This window comes from Camarhynchus parvulus, chromosome 1 (genome assembly GCF_901933205.1).
Source record: "Camarhynchus parvulus chromosome 1, STF_HiC, whole genome shotgun sequence".
Lineage (NCBI taxonomy): Eukaryota > Metazoa > Chordata > Aves > Passeriformes > Thraupidae > Camarhynchus > Camarhynchus parvulus.
The window spans coordinates 2,200,933-2,226,833 of NC_044571.1; positions in this window are offsets into that span (position 1 = coordinate 2,200,933).

Consider the following 25,901-nt stretch of genomic DNA (forward strand, 5'->3'; position numbering starts at 1 on the left):
TCTCCATGGAAAATCCGTGGCAGGCAGGGAAATGCTCAGGGCTGTGCTGCTCTGTGGAAAGTGCAGAGTGATCCTGTCTCTGCATCAGCTGCTTCCCTACAGAGGTGTGACACGGATCCCTTGGAGGTGACATGGATCCTTTGGAGGTGACACGGATCCCTTGGAGGTGATATGGATCACCAGGGGGTGACACGGAGCCCTCGGAGGTGACATGGATTACCAGGGGTGACATGGATCACCAGAAGGTGACACGGATCTCTCAGAGGTGACACAGATCATCAGGAGGTGACACAGATCCTTTGGAGGTGGTATGGATCACCAGGAAGTGACACGGATCCCTCAGAGATGCCACAGATCTCCAGGAGATGACACGGATCCCTTGGAGGTGACACGGATCCCTTGGAGGTGACACGGGTCCCTCAGAGGTGGCACAGGTCCCTCAGAGGTGGCACAGGTCCCTTGGGGGGGACGCAGACCTCTTGGAGGTGACGTGGATCACCTGGAGGTGCCATGGGTCATGAGGAAGTGACACGGATCCCTTGAAGATGCCATGGATCCCCCGGAGATGACACAGATCCCCCAGAGGTGACATGGACCCACTGAAGATGACACGGATCACCAGGAGGTGACATGGATCACCAGGAGGTGACACAGATCCCTCGGGTGACATGGATGCCTTGGAGGTGCCATGGATCCACTGGAGATGGCACAGATCCCTTGGAGCTGCCATGGGTCCATTGGAGGTGACACAGATGCCTTGGAAGTGATACGGGTCCCTCAGAGGTGACACGGGTCCTTTGGAGGTGATGTGGATCACCCAGAGGTGCCATGGATCACCAGGAGGTGCCATGGATCCCTTGGAGGTGATACAGGTCCCTTAAAGATGCCATGGATCCCTTGGAAGTGATACGGGTCCCTCAGAGTTGACACAGGTCCTTTGCGGGTGACACAGATCCCTTGGAGGTGACGTAGATCACAAGGAGGTGCCATGGATCCCTTGGAGGTGATACAGATCCCTTAAAGATGCCATGGATCCACTGGAGATGACACGGATCCCTTGGAGGTGACATGGATCCCTCGGAGGTGACGCAGATCCTTTGGAGGTGATGTGGATCACCCAGAGGTGACATGGATCACCTGGGAGGTGCCATGGATCCACTGGAGACAACACGGATCCCTCAGAGGTGACATGGATCCCTTGGAGGTGCCATGGATCACCAGGAGATGCCACACAGGACGAGCCCAGCAGCTCACAGAGATCAGGGCTCCAGGAGCCCTCCGGAGCCAGAATTCCAAGCACATCTTCCCACCTGGAAATGCTCCAGGCAGATTTGCTGAGGAGGAGCCTGGTGTCAGTACCCAGCTGGGAGGACACGACCCAAGCTGTCTAAATTTGTCACGGCAGGGAGGTGGCAGAGAGCAGAGCGTGCCTGCCCCGGGCGGGTACACGGCTGGAAAAAGGAGCGTCGGGTTCGGCTGATTGTTTACAGTCTCCTGGAGACCAGGGGCTGGGACTTCTGCAGGGATGGGCACTGAAATGGAGACAACACCACAGCTGGGCAGGACTGGCTGAGATGGGCTCACTTCAGTCTAATATCCATGATGAATTCCCTTTTTCCCTACAGCAGGGTGGGTTGTGGCAGGGAACTCAGCTGCAGGATCAGACCAGGATGAGTAATTGATTTTCCTATGCCTCAAACCCAACACCAGAGCCCCTGGTTTTTTTGTAACATGAACTTGGAGGGATGTAGCTAAACTAAGGAAGAAAGTCATAGTGAAAGAACGTACATGAAAATATTTTGCCTCCACTTTTTCTTGTTCCTTTCTCCTGCTACGTTCCCCTGCGAGGAGTCACTTCCCTTTTCAGGAAGGTGTGTTGAGTTCTCTTATCCTGCTCAAACCCTAAAGGGTTGTCAGCTGCACCTGGAAAATAACTGGAAACCGTGGCCAAAATAGGGATGGAACAAGGGAGAGGCTCAACTTTCTCTGTGTTAATCACAGAATGATTTGTGTCAGAAGGGACCTTAAAGATCCTCTTATTCCAATCCCCTGACGTGAACAGAACTTTCCACTACCCCGAGGTGCTCCAGGCCTCACCCAGCCCGGCCTCGGGCACTTCCAGGGATCCAGGGGCTGCCACATTTCAGGCCCTGCCCGATGGCTGAGAATCGGTGAGCTGCAAAAGGCTGCTGTGAAGTTTTTTTTTTGAGGGGATTTTTGCCAGCACAGGAGACAAGGCAGTGCTTTCCCCAGACCCCACTAGATGTCAGTGTGCTCTGCGGGTCCGGGCTGCGGGAGATGCTCCGAGCTGAGCTCAGATCGCTCCGGGTTCCAAAGAAAGTTGTGCTGTTGTTGTTGTTGTTGTGTTCCTGCCTGTGGGAATCACAGACTCGCCAAGGTGGAAGAGCCCTCCAGGATCATCCAGCGCCACCAGCATCACCCCAATCCCTGTCCCCAAGGCCACATCCAGACTGCTCTGGGACAATCCCAGGGACTCCAAACCTCCCTGGGCAGCTCAGCCCAAGGCCTGACCACTCTGCCAGGGAAATTTTCTGTGCCAATCTCCGACCTGAGCCTGCCCTGGTGCCATTTGAGGCCATTTCCTCTCCTCCTTTCCCTGCCCCTCCTGTCAGGAGCTGTGCAGAGCACTGAGGTCCCCCCTGTGTCACCATTAGGTCAGACGTGACATACACACACGTGATCAGAGTCTAAGAAGAAAAAAGTTTTTTATTCTGTGTGTTCTTCATTTTATATACTCTTAACACAGCATGATCTTAAGTCATTAACTACATCACAATAACTTATTATATTAATTGATGCAAAGCAATTGATGTCAATATAATTGGCAAAAGTTTTACAGAAATTCAAGAAGGCACATATACACATCTACTTATGCACTTAGTCTAGCTTACAAAGATTTTCATGTATCTTTTCTAATCTGTTTCCATGCTGACAGCCTTGTCTTCTTCTGTGCTATGGATACGCTCGAAAACCATCAATTGTTATTTGTCCTATTAACTCAGCTTTGCTTGCTGGCCAGCTGTCAAGCCCCTCCATACCCCTGAGCCTCCTTTTCTCCAGGCTGAGCCCCTTTCCCAGCTCCCTCAGCCCCTCCTCATCAGATCCATATTCCAGCCCTTCCCAGCTCATTTCCCTTCCCTGGACACACTCCCACCCCTCAATGTCCTTTTCAAAATGAAGACCCCAAAACAGGGCACAGGACTTGACTGTGGCCTCACCAGTGCCGAGCACAGAGGGAATGGGTGAGCACACATTTGGGGATGCCTTGGGGTGGTTGAGTCTCATAGATGGACAGCCCTTCCCAAAGGAATGGGCTCGAAACCCTAAACTGCCTTGGGAACATTGCAGACACCAATATCTGAACTGGAAACCTCAAAATCTGAACTGGAAATCTCAATGTCTGAGCTGGAATCATGTTTGTTCACCACCAGGCCACATCACTCAGAAGCATTTATTAAAGACTCTCCCAATATTCTTCTGGAATAAGAGGCTGTAAATTTTCCCTCTGTTTTGTTGGTGCCTTGTGCAGGCTGACCCAGAGCAGAGGCTGGGCAGAGCTAAAGAATAAAGCAGGGATTTATTCAAAGCATCTCCCCCATGGATGCACCTTGGGCAGCACCAGAGCCCAGCCAGGGCTGCACCCAAGATGAACCAAAATGGCCCCAAAATGCACGGCCGGGCACGGGGTCTGTCCCTGGGATCAGTTCTGCTCCATTTGCACCTTGCAGTTCATTGTCCCATTCCAGCTTTACAGGCAGTCCCATCCTGCTTGTTTTTCTTTCTCCAGCCCACGTTGTTTTTGTGTAGCCATGATATTTTCTGAAAAATCTCTTTGCCAGGATTTTTTCTCCTGAGAAGCTGAGAAGTCTCAGAGGAAAAGAAGAACAATGATTATCTGCTGCTGTGGAATGCAACAGGTGCATCTTTGATTGGTCTCATGTGGATATTTCTAATTAATGGCCAATCACAGTCCAGCTGTCTCAGACTCTCTGGTCAGTCACAGGATTTTATTATCAATCCATTCTTTCCTTTCAAGCCTTCTGATGAAATCCTTTCTTCTTTTAGTATAGTTTTAATACATCTTTTTCTTTTAATATAATAACAGATCATAAAATAATAAATCAGCTTTCTGAAACATGGACTCAAGATTCTCATCTCTTCCCATGTCAGGGCTGCCTGCAAACTTCCACATTTGTGCTCCTGGGCTGAGATTTGGATCATTTGTCCTTGGTGCCCAGCTGGAGCAGGAATTGTTTTGTCTCCCTGCTCTGTGCACAGAGCTCACCATCCCATCAATGTGAAGCCCAGACCCACACACTAAAGCAGCACAGAACGTGAAATACAGAAAAGCTCCAACCTGAGGTATCATTGTGAATGCTGCCACTGGAAGGATCCTTTGGGAAGTCCAAGCCTTCCAAGGGCAGATCTTTGCATCAGCCACGGAGCTCCCCAGCCCTGCAAAGGTCAGGGATGTTTGTGCCTGATGCCTTTGGTGCAAATCATTCCAAAGTGAAGAACTGGCCCAGTATTGGATCCAGATGTGGCTTCAGAGTCCCCGACCCTCCCTGTCTGTGCTGGACGTGTTGGAGCTTTCCCCATCCCACGTTGTGGGCCTGCCTCCATCACAGACATTTCACTCTTGATTTATTTTTTAAAAAAAATTTAAAATTCCCACTGCCACTATATCTTCGACTCCTGGCAGATCTATAAAAATCTACTTGTTGTGCTGTTTCAAGGGACTGTCTCTCAAATAATATTAATATTCCTGAGGTTTGGTATTTAACAAAAAAAAATCTGAGTCAAACCATTGCTGGTGACGAGGCAGGAGAGGATCCCTCCTTCAGATGTTTGATGTACATCTGAACTGAAAGTTTGGCAGAGCCTTCCCAAATCCTGAACACGTATTTGGGTCAGGTATTTGAGCATTTTTCTCTTTTATTTATTCCATGATGGATGTACAGGGCCAGCCTGAGATGCTCTCTAAGGGAAGAGCTGTGCTGTTCAATGTAAAGCAGATTAGGGGATGTAAATTCAAACTGAAATGCAGCAACAGGGAAATGTCCACCCCATTGATCTCATCACCACAGAAAATATTAGGGGAAATTCCTGAGCTGACCAGGCTTTCTGGGCTGTGCAAGGTCTCCCCAAGGTGATGATGCACTGGATCCCTAAATAGCATCCCTAAATTAAAATTTAGAAAATCTTTCTGTTTCAGCAAACAGCAGAGGTGAGTGATCAGCTATTTGTAGAATCCCTCCGTGGCAATGCTCTGAAATGTATAGGATATTTAGAAATTGTGAATTATTTAATGTACCTCAATAAAACCTGTTCCTCCCACGAGGCATAGAAACATCCTTCTGTCCTGCAGAAGACTGACGTGGTAATTTTTTTGAACCCTGAAGCCCTTTCACAGAATACCAGAGTCACTGAGGCTGGAAAAGCCATCCCAGCCCAGTTTGTGACCAATCCCCACCTTGTCCCCAACCCAGAGCTCCGAGTCCCACATCCAGGCCATCCTTGGACACCTCCAGGGGGGATTTTCCACAGCAATGTGCCCTCATGGTGCTGCACAATTCCTAAATCACAATATTTCTCAATCCTGGGGTTGCTGTGACATCATTTTCCTTTTGGAGCTGGATCTGCATGAAGAGAATCCTAAAAACTCCACAGGCTAATAAACCACAGCAGACACTGAAATAATTCTGAGGAATTAGAATAATAAATCATAGTTGTTGGTAAGGTCAGGAGTGGACAAAGTCAAGGAGGAGAAGGCATTTTGTGCTGTGTGAAAGGACCAAAGTGTTTGTGACCCAAATTTTCTCCTCAGACTCTGCTGAGTGGTCAGAGCTCTGCTGACTTCTCATTAATTGCCCTTGGGCTGCTGCCAAAACAGAATGTTCTGCTCCTGAGAACAAATTCCAAGGCTGGAGGTTAAAATGGGCACAGGAGGGATTTCACAGCCCTGGGCAGTCAGGGATGGGGCTGCTCAGGGAAGCTGCTGGAGAGCAGAGGTTCCTCTTGAGGCTGAAACAGAAATATCTGGGTTTTGGATGAAGAAACACAAATCTCTGGATTCTGGACCAAGAAGGTTTCTTTGAAACTCTGTCCTGCACGTTTGAGTGCAGAACTTGCTGAAGGAAGCTTCTCCTGGAGGAGCTCAGACATTGCAGGAGAGCAGGGCTCTCCCATGGGACCTTGAATTTGGAATTTTAATGAAAGCTCAGGAAAGTGAGAATCAGCTGAACCCAAGTGGTTTGCAGAGGGCCACGTCCTGCTCCAGCCAACATCACTGCAATAGTCCAAAATGGTTTGGAAAATCCTTCTTTTTGTGAATCCCAAGTGAAGAACCCTGAATTCTCACACCTTTGTAGACAAAACCAGAAGAGAGGTGTGTGTGTGTGTATGGGTGTGTGTGTGTGTTGTGTTTGGAAATTTTTAATTCTGGATTTTTAAAATCCAGTTATAAAGCGGGGATGGGGTTTGTAGCGCATAGGTTTGAATTTCAGGTAATGAAGAGTGAAAATATCTGCATTCCCTCTGAGGTGTCTCCTTTGCTTCAGAACAGCCAAAAGAGCCCTCACAGATGTCTCAGGGTTGACTCCTTCCAAATCCTTTTAGGTTTTTCTTCAAGAATTTCTCTTAAAATTAAAAATGTTATGTTCTTCTAGGTTTTAACTATGTTTCCCCAAGACTTTTATTTATTGGTAACAAAGGTGGGGAGATGTTTTATTTTCCAGTTAGACTTTAGGCTCTACTTAACCCCATAGCTTGGTTGGAAAAGACCTCTAAGATCATCAAATCCTATCTTTGACCTTTGATTTTAAAGAAAAATCAAAATTCTTTTCCTAATGGGAGCAGAACACCAGGCTGGCTTGGATGGGAACGTCTCACTGCTGCCTTTGCTATAGAGAATAAATTCCTTAAAAATGGCGTTTTAAAGAGTGTGGAGGAACATCATTTGCAGCACCAGAATTCTCCAGGTTCCCCGTAGCCCTTTCAGACCCTGGAAGTGCTGTGAGGTCTCCACACAACCTTCTTTTCTCCAGGCAGCTCCAAATTTCTCATCCTGTCTCCACAGGGAATTTCTCTCCAGTCTCCTTCTCAACTTCATGGCCCTGTGGGGGTCACCTGCTCTGTGTCCCCTCCCAATCTCCCACTCACCCCCATTTCTGCCCGAGTGGCAGAATGAAAACCAGAAAGGTCTTGGCTCCGTGTAAGCCCTGCTCAGCAATAACAAAAAAGAATTAATAAAAATCTTTGTATTATCCCTCCTGTATGCAGCACAAACCCGAAACACAGCTCCATCCCATCTACTGGGGAAAAAAAATTAAATTTATGCCAGCCAAAACCAGCAGAGATGGCAATAATGACAATTATGAGTTTTGGGATGCAGCACAGAAATGAAATCCAAAACAATTAATCCAAAAAATGGTTCACATTTAGCCATTGGTAACTAAGACACAGATTTCCCTCCAGAACTGGCAGACTGACTATTAGCAAAATGATTTTTTATCACTACAATTTGCCTCAGGGTATGAAAGCCATGAAGAAATTTGTAGGGGAAGATCTTATATATTATTTTAAATAATTGAATCTCCTTGCAGGTTATGTGAAAAGTAAACCCAAGACTCTGTGCTTTATTTTCTGAGTGGTGCCCAGGCAGTAAAGGTTGTTTTATCACCAGTCCCAGAAGTCAGTGTGCCTGTTGAGGTTGGCAATGCCTCTTAAACACAATCAGTCAGGCTTTATCACCCCGAAATGTGAGACAACAAAGCTGGTGCTGGTCTCAGTTTCAGCAGATACCAATCTGGTGACTGGCTGGGATCAGGAGTCTCCTCAGTAAAATCATTTCTGAGGCAAAAATTCAGGTCTTGTTTGGGTTATATTAAGGGTTATTGACTGATATTTTTAAGGGTTACTGACTGATTCGGGAGTGGAGTCCCAGCTTTATCACCTGCCACAAAGGGATACAGGCCCTTGTGAAGGTAATTCTGAAATCATTGTACCCCTGGCTCTGGGGTCAGACTCCTGGAATCACACAATGGCTTGGGTTGGAAGAGATTAAAGTTATTTATCCCTCTGCCATGGGCACGAACGCTTTCCAAAGGACCAGGTTGCTCCAAATTGTCCATTTTCTGTGGATCTTGCTCAGGAATTTGCCAGTTTGGAGGACCAGCGTGGGTAAAGATTGCTGAGGATGAAGGAAACGAGGGAGCAAAAGAAGCTGCAGCATCAGCCCTGGGTCTCATTCCTGCTTTTCAGCAATCCCTGGGCCAGGCAAGGAGAAGTCACAAAAAGAAAACATCTCACAGAGGCACAGCCAATAATCCTCACATTACAGGCTGAAATGGAGCCTGTTTTGTTGTGTTCCTAATCTCAGCCCTCTGCTTCCACATCCAAACATGTCTGGGTGGGAGACAAATTCCCTCTCCATCCCAAGGAATGCCCAGGTACAGAGCCTGGGCCTGGTCCTGCTGCTTTAACCTATTATCTTCACTTTTTTTGTCCTTTTTTTTTAATATTTTAGAATTTGACTCTCAGCCTCAGCAGCTCCTCAGCCTGGTTCCTCAGAGGGTCCCTCCTCCGCAAAGACCATGTCAGGAACATTAAATCTGTAATTACAGACAAAATTAGCCTTTGCTGGGCACGAGGCCTATCTCTAAATCAAACTGGCGTGAGGCAGGGTGGTGTTACTGGAACAGGCTCAAAATCAAGTTATGAACCATGACTTGGCTCAAATTCTCCCCCTAGTCCTCAGTCATTAGGTTTGATGTATACAGGAATTTTGCAGGGACGCACTGGAATTTCCAATTTATTTTTGATCAAAGTCTCCACAGAACGGGGCAGGAAAGTTTTGGCAGTTCAGGGACAAGTTCTGTTATCGCCGAGATCTTTCTTAGGTTCATAAATGCAACAATTTCAATTAAATGTGCTGATAAATTAGGAAACATGAATTCCAGCCTTCCTGCTAGATCAGACTGACACTTAATTAGGCTGCAGCTACTTCAGAGATCTCCTGATCATTGCCACTTAGCACGCCTTGGCTCGGAGCACAGAGCAGGCTCTGAGCACACAAACTGGGCTCTTTTTGGGTTAAATCAAACCACACAATGTTCCAGTGTTGCTCTTAATTCTCCCCAACTATTTCTACACATTCGGCCTACAGGCCCAGACTGAATCCAGCCCCTTGAACATCTATCATCCTCACATCAGATACTCAACACTGGTTTTTCACTCCATAAATCCACTTTTATCAGGCCTTGTGCTCGCTGATGTCGATTCAGCCTTAAATTTGCAGTTTGTTTGACAAAAATCACTTGGAGAACATTTCTGAGGGACCCCACAGTGAAGCTGTTGGCTGTGGATCCATCCCCGTGTGTGAGCATTTTGGATTTAAAAGCTGCCTTTAAAATCCTTGTGCTGTCAGAATTTGCCAGAAGTTGCAGGAAGAGCATCTGGAGTGTGGGATTTGCAAGTTGTCCCTTTTGACAATGGATAAAAAATGAACATCCAACAATTCCTGAGCAGCATGATGGGGCCTGAGGATGTAAACAAGGCTGAAAAGCCTGGAAAGAAGGGATAAAATCCAAAAATAGAGGCTGTGTTGGGCGAGTGGTCACCTCTGAATATTCAGCAGTGGGGTTTCCAAACTGTGTGGTGTTGTTGTGGCATCAGAATTATCAAAGAGAGAATTTGTGAAAACATCCAAATCCTCTTGGATGAATGGGAATGGGCGGTAAGGGAGAGGAGCAGGGGCAAAAACGAGGGAAGGAAGCGCTTGTGCCTCATGGCAAAGTGGTAAAATGGAAAGAACTGGGACAAAACAGCCATGGAATCAGAGAATCACAACTTCCTTACCAGGGGTGGTGGAGTGTGGTATTTACAGGGGTCCCCAGGACGAGGTGAGAGATGAGTGAATCTGACTCCATGTTCTTAGAAAGCTGATTTATTATGATATCATCTATACGATATTATATAAAAGAATACTATCCTAAAACTATACTAAAGAAAGAGAAAGGAGACATCAGAAGGCTTAGCAAGAATGATCATGAAAAACTCGTGACTGACTCCTCAGAGTCTGACACAGCTGGACCGTGATTGGTCATTAATTAAAAACAATTCACATGAAACCAATCAAACAATGACCAGTTGGATAAACAATCTCCAGCCACACATTGCAAAGCAGCAAAACAGGGAGAAGCAAATGAGATAATATTGTTTTTTCTCTGAGGCTTCTCATCTTCCCGGGAGAAGAAATCCTGGCGAAGGGATTTTTCAGAAAATATGAGAGTGTCAGTGGAGAAACACTCTGAGAGCAGAGACAGGGCCTGAGGGAACACCTGGATCTGGGCCAGGAGGGATTTAGGTTGGGTTTTAGGGCAAGGTTCTTGCCCAGAGGGTGCTGGCACTGCCCAGGGAATGGGCACGGCCCCGAGGCTGCCACAGCTCCAGGAGCCTTTGGCCAGCGCTGCCAGGGATGCCCAGGCTGGGCTTGGTGGGCTCTGGGCTTGGATTGATGATCCTGTGGGTTCTTCCCACTCAGGATATTCCATAATTCCATGATTCTTTGATAAATAGAACCTGAAAGTCCGTTTGCCTCCAGGACATGAGTCTTTGGCTGATCTACATAAAAGCTGCCAGAGCAAATCTTTTTCTTTATGTGGTAATAAAAAGATGCCTTTAATTTGGTGAAAACTTGCTTTCAGCTGCTTGTCAGCTACGTAAACTCAATTCAGATTAAACAAAAAGAGAAAAAAACCTCTTTGTTTTTCCACAGGTTCTTGTTAAAGTAACTCCTACAATTACTCCTGGAATTGTTCCTCCCAGCTGTGATAATGCCACAGACATGGACCACCCTGCCAGCCTGTCACATTTAAAATATTACTCCTGGAATAATGAAAAATTGCCACTTTCTCACTATGGCTTCATGATTTATGTGCAGTTCCTCAGAGATTGATCCGTTGGTTTGTTTCCTTACCTGCAATGAATGATGAATATTTTAAAAAACACTTAATGCTGGATCTGGTGCAAATGAGATAATTTTACAGCGACTTGTTTGGTTGTTTCCAGAATAATTGGACATTATTACCTGCCCACCATGCGTGAACTATGGGTCTCTGGAGGGGCTAAATACCTTCAGTGGATGTTTCCTCAATATTTCCATGGAGTTCATCAGCTCTGTTCCTACAGGAGCTTTTACCAGATGGCTCTCCAGCCCCGGAATGACATTTCACATTTTCCATCTATTACTCACCGATGGAAAATGGAACACTTTGATTTGTAGCTTTTGACTGACTCAGTTCTGTACCTGCACTAAGGAATTGTGTCCCAGGGAGGTGGAACTGGGAAGGAGTTTGTTGTGACCTGGAGTGGGATCAGTACAATATTGAAGGGCACAAATTCCTCTCCTTTATGATGGAAGAACAAAGTGGGGTTCGTAAGGCTGGTCCTGGGATGGTTTGGCAAATAACACAGAAAATTTTTTTTAAAAATTCATCAAGAATCCATAGTAATTTGGAACTGCTTCTGGGAAAGAACCAGGAACAGAGGTCACCTCATCTTTGGTGCTTTTTGGGCAGTGGGAAGCTGAGGGCAACATGTAACCCAAGCCTCCGTTTGTTTCCAGCTGGGAAATGTTTAGGCAGCATTATTTTATTTTATTTTATTTTATTTTATTTTATTTTATTTTATTTTATTTTATTTTATTTTATTTTATTTTATTTTATTTTTATTTTAAAAATTATTTTTATTTTTATTTTTAAAATTATTTTTATTTTTAAAAATTATTTTTAATTTTTATTTTTATTTCATTTTACTGGATGGTTTTGTTACGCTTCTTTTACATAAATGAACCTTTGATATATTCAGTGTCCTTGTGTCCTATAAACCACCAACATTCCATTCGTCACCAAAGACCTCCAGCATGGGTCAGGTGGCAGGAAATGGCCACTTTTGAGAAGATATTCAGAAAACTGCTGTTCCCACACATAATCCTGCCTGTGCTGTCAGGGTTTGCAAGCCAGGAGCTGGATCTGAAGACAAACAAGGTCTGGTTTGTGTTCCTGCCATCCTTGGTATTCTCCTTCTCTAAATTTTTCCTTTTAGGAAGGAGCTGGAGCTGCTGCAGAGAGCCCAGGGAGGCTCCAGGATGAGCAGAGGGATGGAGCAGCTCTGCTGGCAGGAAAGGCTGGCACAGCTGGCATTGTTCACCTGCACAGGAGAAGCTTTGGCCTGAGCTCAGGGTGGCCTTGCAGGGCCTGCAGGAGCCCCAGGAAAGCTGGAGAGAGACAATTGCCAGGGGATGCAGGGACAGCACCCAGGGAATGGCTTCGAACTGAAAATTACAGGTTTAGATCAGATATTAGGAACAATTTCCTCCCTGGCAGGGTGGGGAGGCCCTGGAATAGAATTCCCAGAGCAGCTGGGGCTCCCCTGGATCCCTGGCAGTGCCCAAGGCCAGGCTGGACACTGGGAGCAGCCTGGCACAGTGGAAGGTGTCCCTGCCATGGCAGGAGTTGGATGATTTTTAAGCTCTCTCCCATCCCAAACCCCTCTGTCCTTCCCAGGTATTTTTCCCGGCTCATTCCAGATGTTCCTGCTCAGGAGATCTCTCAGCCCTCACTCACTTGGCAGCGCTTTGGCCAATAATCCCCAAAGTGTTTGAAGAGGTGAACGAGGAGATCACCAACAGCTCCAGCCACGCCTAAAGTGTGAAAAAACTCCATGATTTGAAGTAGAACATGAAAGAGGCTCCTTTGGAATGGCAAAGGAGCTTCCCAGAGCTTCCCCAAACCCTTGGGGTGTCTGAAAATTCTCCACTTTTCAGTAACCTGATCCTAAAAAACCTTTTTGCTCCAAGATCTCTTCCCTGGCTCAAGTCCTCTTTTGACATGGGGGTTACTCCTCTCCAGAGGTCTCTGGCCTCTAAAAATATTCCTGACTGGAATCTTTGGGATATTTTTGAACACAAGAGAAGTGTTTATGCTGGGAAATCATTCTTTTATGGTGGCAAGGAGTTGGGGGTGTGGGGTGGCTGCTGCTTGTCCCTTGAATTGTGCTGTTTATTGGTTTTGTCTGTGTTATCTCCATGCCTGTCTTCTCCTCCCAGGCAATTTTGGGCCATGACTACCTGTTATTGTGTCTGCATTTCCAAATAACCCCACTGGAGTCTGGAAGTGTTGCTGAAGCCTGTTATGAAAATTTGACAAGGTGGAAATCAAAGAAAGGAGCAGGTCATATTCAGAGTTGCACCATATTATTTCGATGTCAGAAAATCAAATGGAAAGGCCTTTTTTCCACTTTTCTGAAAAAAAAAAATAAGAAGAAAACCTCATTTTTATTCATAAAAGAGGCTGCTTCTTTAGCTGGAAAGAATTTTCCCCCCTCTCACTAGGAATATAAATAATGCAAGTAGAAGAGAACAGAGAAGCCACATTAATCATGCATGTATGGATATATTTTCTTTCAAAATTATTTTCTTAAATCTAAAAAACATCCACTACTGTCTTATTCGAGTACAGTAGTTTTCATAACATAGTGGACATATATAAGTATTTATTTCTTCCCTCAGAGACCTGGGTTTTAAAACATTTTTCTTTTTAATATCCAGAATTCATGTAAGGTTTAGGATTGACTTAGGCTGAGGCCATAATTCTTCAAGGGCTTGTGCACAGGCCTGACTGGAGGAATGTAAGTCCCTCTCAGTTCAATAGAACAACTTTGTCTAAGTTAAATGCTTAAGGAAGATCAAAGCCTGAGCCTAACTTCCCAAATACAAGTCAGGAACATTCGTTATAATGATCTGAGGCATGCACAAAAATAAAAATAACCTTTGGAAAAGCCACTGCAGTTTCAAACATGACAGGATAAAGCAGAGGTGAGAGGTGGAGCCCGGATCCGTGCTGGCCCCAGGAGTTATCCCCACAAGAAAATCAACTTTTGCAGGAGAGGTGGGAGGCAAAGCAGGGACTGGAAAAGAGCTGAGATGTCTTCCAAGAGAGTTTTAAACCACAAAAAGAGGTAGAAAACCATGCTGAAAACACTCCTGGCCGTGACTTTCTGTGCAAACCCTGCTGGAAAAAGCTTCAGCACAGAGCCCATTGCACCAGTGAGATGTAAATATGGGTAAATATTTACAATATATTTAAATATTTACAATATTTAAAATATATATTAAATATACCATTTAAGAATAAATTTAATAAATTACAAGATATAAATATACTGTAAATATTTACCAATATATTGGTAAATATTTACAATCTATTTTAATATTTACAATATTTAAAATATATATTAAATATACCATTTAATAATTAATTTAATAATTTACAATATATTTTAATATTTACAATATTTTAAATATAATTTAAATTTATTTATTTATTTATTTATATAAGATATACCATTTATTCCATTTAAATATATCACAATTTAATATATTAAATTAATATTGAATAATATTTAAATATTTATTGTATTAAAAATAGATATTAATAACCATTTAGTATACAAAAAATATATGTAATATTTACATATTTAAAATGTATATTAAATATACCATTTAATAATAAATTTAAGAAATTACAATATATTTAAATATTTAAAATATTTAAAATTGCAAGGGAGACCCAGAGTGGCTGGACCTGGGCTCTGTGGTGAGCAGGGAAGAGGTTTCCAGTTTCCAGCAGCGAATTCAGCAGACAGTTGCTGCTCCAGAGGCATCTTTTCCCCTTTTTTTTTGTGTGGGTCAGGCTTTTTTTCCATCTGTGAGGTTATCAGGGAGTTCATGGGGCTGCTAAAGAAGTTGAGGGCTGATTGAAGGGAGGGGCGTGCTGAAAACTTTTCTTGAAAAAAAATTAATTTCCTGTCGAAATATGTTTTGTGCCTCGGTGAAATAGCAGGACCTGAACGTGCCTCTGGTTTTAATAAAAATGTTTAGGGCTTGGTTTTTGTTTTTTGTCAGTCGGAGAAAATTCAGCCATCTCCACTACAAAGCCTCTTCTCCATGTGAGGGAGCAGATGGGAGGTTTGGACGGCCAGATGGTGAGCAGGGATTCTGCAGGGCTGGATGGACATTTCTCCTCCTTTCCCATGGAGATCTGAGCCCGTTCAGTTCCCCAAAGAAGGAAGGGAAGGCTCCAGGTGTCAGGACCCAGGACACTCCTCTGGCTGCCCTGGATGACTCAAGACTCTGACACGGAGTCACAGACACCTGTGCCTTCGATTTTAGCCCATGGAAACAATCACCAACTGTGTGTGAGGAGTTACAAGCCACAAGAGTTTGAGTAGAATGACAGTGAATTTGTCACAGGGTGAAAAAGTAGAATTTTGGGGATTTAGAATGGGGGTTCAAGAGGCAAGATGGAGGAATCTGGGCGTGTCCTGTCCTTCTTCTCCTTCGTGTCCTCCATCTTCTGCTGTGATGGTGGCACTTCTGGATTGGTTTAGAGTAGAGACAGACTGTCTAACACAGGTGATAGGGATTGGAAAATGATTGTAAATAAAGTACAGCAGTGCCTTGGTTTGAAAGGGAAGTGAGTTTTTTGGGAGGTTGTGGTCAAACTCATAAGTGCTCAGATTTGAGTATTGGCATCTGGTGTGGTTACTGAGGACGTGGATTCACTTCTGAGAGCACAGGGGGTTAGAGTAGAGAAGTCCCAGGAGAAAGCTCTAAAAGTGGTAACTTGATTGAGAATCCAAGGGTTTGTCTCACTGTGCTGTGTTAATAATTTGGTGGGGGGAGGAGGAATGTTTTTAGAAGGTTTTCATTCTGAGTTTTGCGTGTGTGTTTCTTTTACATATTGTAAGTTAATAAAGATTTTTTCCCTGGATTCCTAAGTTAGAGCCTGCTCTGCTCTATTCCTACTCCCATCTCACAGCAAACATTAAGCAGAACATATTTCCATGAAGACACCAGCATTGCACCAAACCATGACATGTAGTTTGTGGTGTAAAAAGTTAACACCACCCCAAGGGTGTGTTGTTATTTTGTGCCAAAACCCGACCTGCAGGACAGACCTCAGCAGGTCACAGAAAGAATGGAATAGATAAGAGAAAATAAACAACCTTGAAAAACAGAACTGAGGAATCTCAACTTCTTCTTTGGTCGTGGGGCTGGGAAAAAAGAGACTTTTTAATACCTTGGGGTCATCTCAAGCACAGAAACCCGAGATCCAGGAGCAGCTCCCACGTCAGAAATGGTGGAAGGAAGAGTCCATGGATGAGGCTGAGGGAGACAGGGGAGAAGAGGGAATATCTGAAAAATCCTGCAGCAATCATGGAGGAGTGCAGGGGAGACCACAGATGCTCTCTGGGATGCCAGAGGAGCCCTGGAGTTGTGGTGCTCACCCCAAAAGTTGTTCTCATCTTTGTTCCCTTTCCACAGCCTGGGTCACTGACTGCATCCACATCAATTTGCATCTGCAGGGAGAGAGGTCTTGGTTATAACAAATCCTCCGAGCACACCTGGAAATATTTTCTCTCCCATCTTTAAAACGCACACAGAGCCTTGGTATAGAATAGGATGATGTGAACATTTCCCATTTTCTTGCAGGGAACTCTCTGGGATGGGCTTTTCATCAGCTCTTCCTTCCATGGCCACTGCCCCAAAATTGCATTTATTTGCTAATGAAACCCTTTTTTTTTTTACTTCAGTATATGCACTGCAGCATGGCTGGTAAAAGGTTTTTAAAGTAGTGGTTGCTCAATGGGAGGACTGATGTTTTATTTCTTTGTTTGAAACAAACTCAATGAAACCTGAGGAAAAAATTCAGTTTACTGGCTTTCCTGGCTCCTGAATGCCTATTAGCAATTTGCAATTATTTTACTCTCACTTGTCCTAATTTGTTCAAAAGAAGTTTTAGTGTTTTTTGCAGTTATGAGGTTTTTTTTAAGAGTTTGATGTAGACTTTCAGAACCTCATACTCCAAATCTGAAATGTAGAACAGTTGAGACTTAACACCAGTAATGCATATTCTGTGTTACATCAGTAAACAAGTGCAGCTTTTTCAACCTGGGGTGGAGAATGAAGAACTTAAAGCCTCTTAAAGTTTTCCACAAGTGAAGAATTTATTTTCTATATTTTTAAAGAACAATCAGAAAAAAATTCCCCCTGAGACAGGCATGTGCTGATCTAGATTTAAAGATTAAAAGCACAAACCATTGTGTCCTACACCTTTCAGAGATTTAGTTACAGAGGTCACTGTAAGATTTGTTGCCTCAAAATATGGAGTTTCAGGGGAAAAGAGTGTGATAAGAATATCTTGGCTATACAAGTCATGGAATGTCATCCACAGGGAGGAAGCTCGAATGTGCAGAGCAGATTTTTCAGCTCTTTTGAACTGTGGTGGTGCCAGTGAAATAAATCAAATTTGGACAGCCAGCATGAGCTGAGTTCCTATTTTGAGGTCTAAAATTTGGAAATGCCAACGAGCAGCAGTGAGGAAGATGATGGAATCAAATCATCGAATCACGAGTTTGCAGCAACTCGTGGCAAAATGCCTCCAGGCTCAGAAATAGATGGTTTGAATTTTTAAATTGTGGAAGTGGAAGCACCCAAAATCCACAGCCAGGAGGGAAGGAATTGGGATTGTGCCCTGCTCAGGTGATTTCCCAGCTGCAGAGCTGCCCCAGCCCTGGGCCCAGCGCAGGGAGGAGCTGGAGCTGCTGCAGAGAGCCCAGAGGAGGCTCCAGGATGAGCAGAGGGCTGGAGCAGCTCTGCTGGCAGGAAAGGCTGGCACAGCTGGCATTGTTCACCTGCACAGGAGAAGCTTTGGCCTGAGCTCAGGGTGGCCTTGCAGGGCCTGCAGGAGCCCCAGGAAAGCTGGAGAGAGACAATTTCCAGGGGATGCAGGGACAGCACCCAGGGAATGGCTGCCAGTGCCAGAGGGCAGGGCTGGGTGGGATCTTGGCAATGAGGAATTGTTCCCTGGCAGGGTGGGCAGGGCTGGGATGGAATTCCATCCCTGGATCCCTGGCAGTGCCCAAGGCCAGGTTGGACACTGGGGCTGGAGCAGCCTGGGAGAGTGGGAGGTGTCCCTGCCATGGCAGGGGTGGCACTGGGTGGGATTTGAGGTCCCTTCCAGCCCAAACCATTCCATGATTTTGTGATGAACCCAATCAGGTTTCTCCCCTGGATCTGTAGCTCCTTGTAGAGACAATCTTTGCCTCAAGGAGACAAAATCTACAACAGAAGATAAGAATGGCACAGACAAAGTGATTTCCCCCTCTTTTTTCAGCAGATCAGCCTCGACTCCAGAGGTGGAACCACCTCTTCAGACTGCTCGGACCTCCTTGGGTCACACCCTGGGCTGAGGTTGGGCACTGCCAGGGCCTGTTTCAAAGCCCATGGGGATAAAAATGAAAAAATGTTTAGAGAGTTGTATTTTATATCCCTCATGTCATTAAAATGACATGATCTGGGGCCATGAGGCAATAGAGAATCAGAATAATTTACCTGAACAATTGTTTTTTTTTAGTTTATTGCTGATAATAAAAATATTGCTGATATTAATTGATATTTAATGAAATATATATTGAAATATATGATATATATAATAATATAGAATATAGAATATATAGTGTAAAATATACAATATACAATATATAGATTATAATATATATTATATATTTTATATAAAATATAATCTATTATATATAATCTATATAATACATAATCTATTATATATAATATATAATCTATTCTAGGTAATATATTATACATTATGTTTTCTATGTCATATGTTATATTTCATATGTTATATTTTATATTTTATATAATACCATATATAATATATAAACTATATATAAATATCTGTATTTAATAAAATATTGCTGACAATAATTCTGAAAATACAGGTAAATTGTGAGCATGGGGAGACCCTGACATGGCAGAACTTTATTGCAAATGCTGCAAAAAGGAGCAGGATGCATTTGGTGTTGAAATACAAATGAAAGAGTCAAATCTCTGCCTTCCAGTCCCCTAAATTAGACAAGGTAATTTCACTAAGTTGAGAGATTGGTGCTTAATTCATGATTCCTGCAGGAATTCTGCCTGAGACATTTTGGGTTTCCCTTCTCTTTGGTAAGCTGAGAAATGAAGAGTTCTTGAGCACAGCCCTAAATAAATCGTAACTATCAGAGTAATCCCTGGTGGAATTCCTATGGGACAGCAGAGCTTTGGTCCTACGTGTCCCTGCTCCTTCTGAGAGTGCTTAGGGCCAGCAAAATGAAGAAATTGTAAAATATTCCAGCTTCAGCTGTTGGTGCAAGAGCAGCTCTGAATCACTTAGGCCTTGCCTTATTATCTTGATGTAAAATTCTTTATACACCCTTCCAAAATGCACAAATCCTCAGCAAAACACCTCTGGCTGGTTTTATTATTTGTGTAAATCACAGCTGATGTGCTGAGCGGGGAAAAAAAAAAAATCAACAAAATGAGCAACTTTTAAAGATAAACAAGTTTGGAACTGAAAAGAAGGTGAATAAATGAACCAGGGCAGTGCAGAGACTGTTCTGGGAGCCACTGATTTTTCCTGAAATAATGAAGTGAATCATTATGGGGGGAGAGAATGAAGGGATGAAAGTGGCTTTTATAAAGTGCAAAGGATGGCAGGTAACTGCATTTTGACACTGGCTTTTCTTACAGTTGAAATTGTCCTGTTACTTCTTTAAAAAGTTCATCACTGTAACAACCCTGCTGCGTTTATTTTTATGAGCAGAAGGCCAATCATGGAGTTAAGCAGCTATTCTTGATAATTTTCAAAAGTTTTTTGGTTTGGGTTTTTGGGTTTGGTTTTTTTTTTTTTAATCATAAAAAGGGAAAGTGCTGCTGTCCCAGAAAATATCCAAGATTTGCTAATGGTAAAAAATAGGATAAGTGGTAAAGTTACTGCATTCATCAGTCAACCACCCCAAAACATTTGCAACCCATTACAGATTTCAAAACTTGGCTGGGAGTCCTGAGGTTCCTTGTAAGCAACTTTCTGCACTTGTGCCAAATGTAGGAAAATGTAGGAAAAGTAGAAGGTACTGCTGAAACATGCGCTGAGAAAAATACCTGACTCTTTGCTGCTGCAGTAGTAATGCTAGCAGTAATTATAATTATATTTATAATTGTAATAGGCCAGGAGTACAGGAATAGGTTTGGACTGGTAGTCAGAGGACTGTAAAGTTACAAAAATTAACCATAATAAAAACGTCTCGTGCATGGATCATTTCCTATTTTATTGTCTACGAGCTGCTGTTAAACCGTGCTCAGGTTGGGGCTCTTCCTGCTCCTGCTGCAATATTTATCATGAGAATGAGGTGCCAGAAGCTCAGGATTTGTCCTGGGACAGGGAATTGTCACCAGGGGTTTGTTCTAAGAGCCTCCACTTAATGGTGGTCTTCATAATATTTTCCTTCCTCCTCTTTCCTTTCTCTGACTCATGTCTGGTACGTCCTGGATTTATAAAAACCCTCTTACCCCACACATTGGACATCACTCACCCCTTTCCCACTCTCTCACACCTTCCTTCCCCTCATTATTCCCCTTCCAAGGGTGTCAGGCTCCCACACAGACTTTGGGCCTTGAAGTCTTTGTTCCTTCCCCCAGCCTTGCCACCAGGGATGGCGCAGAAAGCTGAACTCCTTGGCTGTCTCATTTCTTGGTCACTGGCCTCTGGGATGTTGCTGTTTTCTGTCTGTTCTGCCTCAACAAAGGCAATTTTCAAATTTCTGCTGGTTTTTAGGCCCCGCCCTTCCTTCCCTGTGCTGTTCCTAAGTGGTTTTACTGCCATTTCTAGCCCAGAAGGGTGGGAATGAGCTTGGGACATCCTTCAGGATTGCAGTTGTAAGGAATATTTCAAGCAATGTGCACAAGAAACACTCACAAAATCATCTGTGTATTGGAAATATGTGGGACTTGCCTGTGCAGTCGTTTCCCGAGCGATTATGACTCAGTTTTAATTACCTGTGATACAGATTTTGGAATATAAAATCCTCTACATCAGATGCATTTTTTAAAACTCAAGGCAAGGTTTTGTCTCTTGCTGCTTTCCTGGAACAGATGTCATTAGATTGGTATTCTGACCTATTCTGTGGTGATTTAGAATCAATTTTTTTGTTGTTTGCTTCCCTCTGCTCAGGTCCTCCTGCTGAATTACAGGGCTCTTCTTGCTGTCTGTGACTTCTGGTTCCAATCAAATTCCCATTCCAGCCCACTGAAGTATTTTCAGTAATATCAGAGTGCCTGGAATCCAGCCCCAGCTGAGAGCAAAGCAGACTTTGGTGAGCTGAGATCCCTGTCCAATCTTGGCTCCTGGAAATCTTGGAAGAACGACCCAAAAAAGGAACAGGTTGGGAGCTCGGAGCTCCTGAGTGGTTTGTGCTCAGGCAGCCAGGCCACCTGCTTGGGTTTGGGGTTGTTTCAAGGTGTTTTTTACATCTTGGGCAATCTGGGGAGCTGCTTTTGCATGAAATTTCACTGATTTGTGGCAGCTCCACGCCAGTTTCATCTGCTTTGGAGGAGCTGTAAGGTGGAGATGTGGGATGTCCTTTTCCACCAGTTTCTCCTCTGGACAGCTCAGATCTGACCCTGGGGAAAAGGAGGCTCAGGGGGGACCCTCTCAGTCTGTACCACCACATGAAAGGAGAGTGTAGGAGCAGCAAGAGGAGGAAAATGCCTCAAGCTGTGCTGGGTTGGAGACCTGGAGGAATTCCTTCATGGAAAGGCCTTGGAATGGCCGGGAGTGCCCATCCCTGGAGGTGTCACCTGGCGGTGGCACTGAGTGCTCTGGGCTGGGGACAAGGTGGGGACAGGACACAGCTGGCACTCCATGGGCTGGGAGGGTTTTTCCAACCTCAATGAGCCTTTAATTTTGGGATTTTCTGATCCCAGTTTTTAAGCTGAGCCACTTCCCTGGCCTTGAACCACTGCAGAGAGAAGCAGTGGTTGGAACCCAGCCAGACCCAGGAATCTCCAACCCAGGCAGAGAACTGGTTTGGAGATTCCTGCACACAACGTGTGCCACATTTCACATGGATTTGTTGCCTCATTAGCCATTAACAGGCAAAAAATTAACAGGTCCGAGGCCATCATCTATATTAAAATTAAATTTTAGGCAAAAATAATGTGGAGGATAATGAAGAGGAAGCTGCTCCTCAGGAAACCTCTGCTCCTGCTTGGGTTATTCTGATATTTCAAAGACTTCTCCAGGTCCCTCCACAACTTCTGCACTGCTCATTAAAATTGGTTCAAATCAGAATTTCAAATTACGAGGTCATCACAAGTCACATTTAAAATGAGGGGAATTTACTGGTTGGTGTTGCTTTTTGTAAAAAAAAAAAACAAAACAAAACAAAACTAAGTGAAAACACGTCCAACGTCTAAAATCCGCCCAAACTGTGCTTAATTCCTGGGTCATGACAACTCCGAACGGATCACAAGGATTTTATATCCTGTTTCTAGGAGAGTTTGCTTCAGACAATACGTCATCCACGCTGTCACCTATGCTGAAAATCTTCCTGGGCTTGGTTGTTATGTCTTTAAAGCAGTCCAGCAGCAAAAATGCAGAGAAATGCAATTTAATTGAAGACCTATTGGCTAGAACAAAGGGGCACAGAAACAGATGCTTCCAGCTCCTCATCTGGATTGTGGGGATTTTTTTTTTTCCTTCCACTGCATGTCATAGGTGCTGGATTTGAGGAAAGGGATGTGGAACACAAGGCTATCATTCTTCCTAACATGATTACAAAAATCTTATTGTATTAGCAGCATTCCAGATTCCCTTACAGTGTGCTTAAGTGAATTAGTGAGTTTTATTCTCGTGTGAGAGCCTACCATTATTTAACTCTGTAATTTACTATGAAATCCTCATTGCTTTGTCCCAGGAGTTTTATGATCATTTCCCCCTTAATGATCAGAGTCTCCTTTGCACCAAGGAAGTTTGAAGGGGCTCTTTTGGTTTTTTGATTTAATCATGGCCTTAAGAGATTTGAGACTTCAGGGATTAATAAAGGATCTCCCAAATCATAAAGCAAATCACAGCATACCAAATCATTTCTCCTTTGAGACCCGTGCCAAACATTTTCTGTGGTGTTCCAGTGAAACTGGACACTCCCAGCCCAATGGCTAGTAAAGTCAGGGAAAGGGGGGGAAAAAAAAGGGACCAAATTTTATTTTCTGTGCATAGCTGGAATTTCAGCCTCTCTGCACACAAGTCCTTGCCATTACAATTTATTAGATGTTTTATGCAGCAGATTTTATTGAATGATTTAGGTAGCCTTGACTTGATCCTTTCCAAATGTGTTCAACAGTATTCGGCTACATGCAAAAAGTGTTTTTACATTCTCACTTTCATGTAACCAAAGCTCCCCAAATCTAGCTGGAGTTACTCTCCTGCTGCAGGGATTGTTTTGTTTTCAGAATTAGTTTGGAAAGGCCTGGCCTGTGCAGCGTTTTCCAGAAGATTTAGGATTGTAAATCAGCTGGAGCCGGAAGGAAGAAGAGGAGCACTGGAAGCACCAAGCTGCCTGAGAGCTCTGAAGTTCCTGGGAGTGGGAAGGGTAGGGATAAAAGGAAATGGAGAATATTAAGGATGCAGGAAGGACAATTTTTTCCAGAGCATTTCTTGACTCCGTGGTGGATTGATGTACAGCCCTGGAGTCTGTCAAATGCAGTGCCTCATCTCCAAAAAAAATAACCTCATCTCATGGAAAACACCAGGGGAACGAGGGAGGCAGCCCCAGGAATTGCTCCCCACTGGAGCCCAGGGAATTGCTCTGCTTCTGTGCAAAGTGTGGAACACAAATGTTTGGATTTGCCTTCACGCGCAGCCACAGCGCTGCAGGATTTATAATCTTTGTTCTGAAGGAAAGGGAGAGGCTTTGTCCTCCTAAATCACCTTGTAACAATAATTCCTCCCGAAAAAAAAATGGTTTTTATGATTCACAGAATCTCTTATGGCAGCCTGGACCTCTGCTGACAGTCACCAGGGCCAGATCAAGGGATATTTTATTTTTAAAAGCTGCTTCAAAATGTAGAAGTGGCAATTCTGGTGTTTTCAGGAGTTACAAATTCCTTATCTGAAGGTAACTTCCTCCCAGGTCTGATTTAGGTCTTAATTTTTAACTTCAACCAGGGCATCACTCAAATTCTCAATATAAAACAATGGATTCAATTGTCCAGAGCAGCTGTGGCTGCCCCTGGATCCCTGGCAGTGCCCAAGGCCAGGCTGGATGGGGCTGGGAGCAGCCTGGGACAGTGGGAGGTGTCCCTGCCATGGCAGGGGCTGGAATGGGATGATCTTCAAGGTCCCTTCCATCCCAAACCATTCCATGATTTCAATCCCATTCTGCTCCTCTAGCAATTCCAGATGGCCCAAAAAACAACATTAAAGGCCAAAGGATTAAATCCACGGAGCCAATTCTGGCAGGAGTGAGCAGTGATCTGAAATAGGCTTCAGTTTCACTTTTTGGTTGCTCTTATAACATTTGTAATAAATAAATTGGATTTTTTTTTGGTGTGTGTTTTGCTCCTATACATGCACCAAAGGTGGGGAAAAAAAAGGGATATTTCAGCTTGAGCTGAAGCTCCAAAGGATTTAATCCATGGAGCCAGTTCTGGCAGGAATGAGCAGTGATCTGAAATAGGCTTCAGTTTCACTTTTTGGTTGCTCTTATAACATTTGTAATAAATAAATTGGATTTTTTTTTTGGTGTGTGTTTTGCTCCTAAAAATGCACCAAAAATGGGGAAAAAAAGATATTTCAGCTTGAGCTGAAGCTCCAAAGGATTTAATCCATGGAGCCAGTTCTGGCAGGAGTGAGCAGTGATCTGAAATAGGCTTCAGTTTCACTTTTTGGTTGCTCTTATAACATTTGTAATCAATAAATTGGATTTTTTGGTGTGTGTTTTGTTCCTAAAAATGCACCAAAGGTGGGGAAAAAAAGATATTTCAGCTTGAGCTGGGAGCTCATGCTCTCAAACCAGTCTGGAGAATGTCCAGGCCCCAGTCTGCCCTGCTGAATGAATAGATAAAAAATGAACGTATAAAAAAGTGAGCAAATCCTCAGTGGGATTTGAAAATGGCCACTGCCTCCACAGACTTCTATCAGTAGAATTTCAGGTGCAAATATTTCCACCAGCTCTGTCTATGCTGTTCTCATTCCACTGCTCCTTTATTTTCACTGCTGAACTTTCTTACCAACATCATTCCAAAGTGCTTTTAAATTATTTGTGGTTGCTGGTACCTTGAATTTTCATTTATTTCAGTTACCTGACTTCTGGAAATAAAAAAAATATCGATGTTTTCAGCTAGTTCTGTGCCTTAAGGGATGCAAAGTGAAAGGGGTAAATGTCAGGTTTATCAGAAACACCTCCCTCTTCAGCTGAATTGAAAACCAGGCCAAATGTTTTCAGGGTTTCTCGTCTGGCCCGAAATCTACGCATCATTCACTTTTACAATTTCGTTATGTTTCAGTAAATTGCATTTTTTTTTTGTGTGTGTGTGTGTTTTTGAACTTTTCCAGACCAGGCAGGGAAAGCTGAGGGCTTAAGGTGGATGTGGCAGGGGGATATTTCTGGGAAAAGCTGCAGCATCATCTTTATTGCTGCAACCTCATATAGAGAATATTTTCTTTTTAGACCTTGTGTTCCAGGTCAGCTTATTTATCTTCCTTTTCTCTTTTATTTTGTGGTGGGAGGGATGAAAATGAGGGGCAGGGAGCAGTTTAGAGGCCTCGTTATTGCTGTTGTGGTAACGAGGTGTTTAAATGAAGAGAGCTCTTCTCAGAGTTACCATTTTCAGCTGCATAAATCCAAACGATCCTGGGGCTGAGCCTGATCATTCCGAAGAGGGGCTCTCCAATGATCATTTAAAATCAACGTGTAATCTTTTA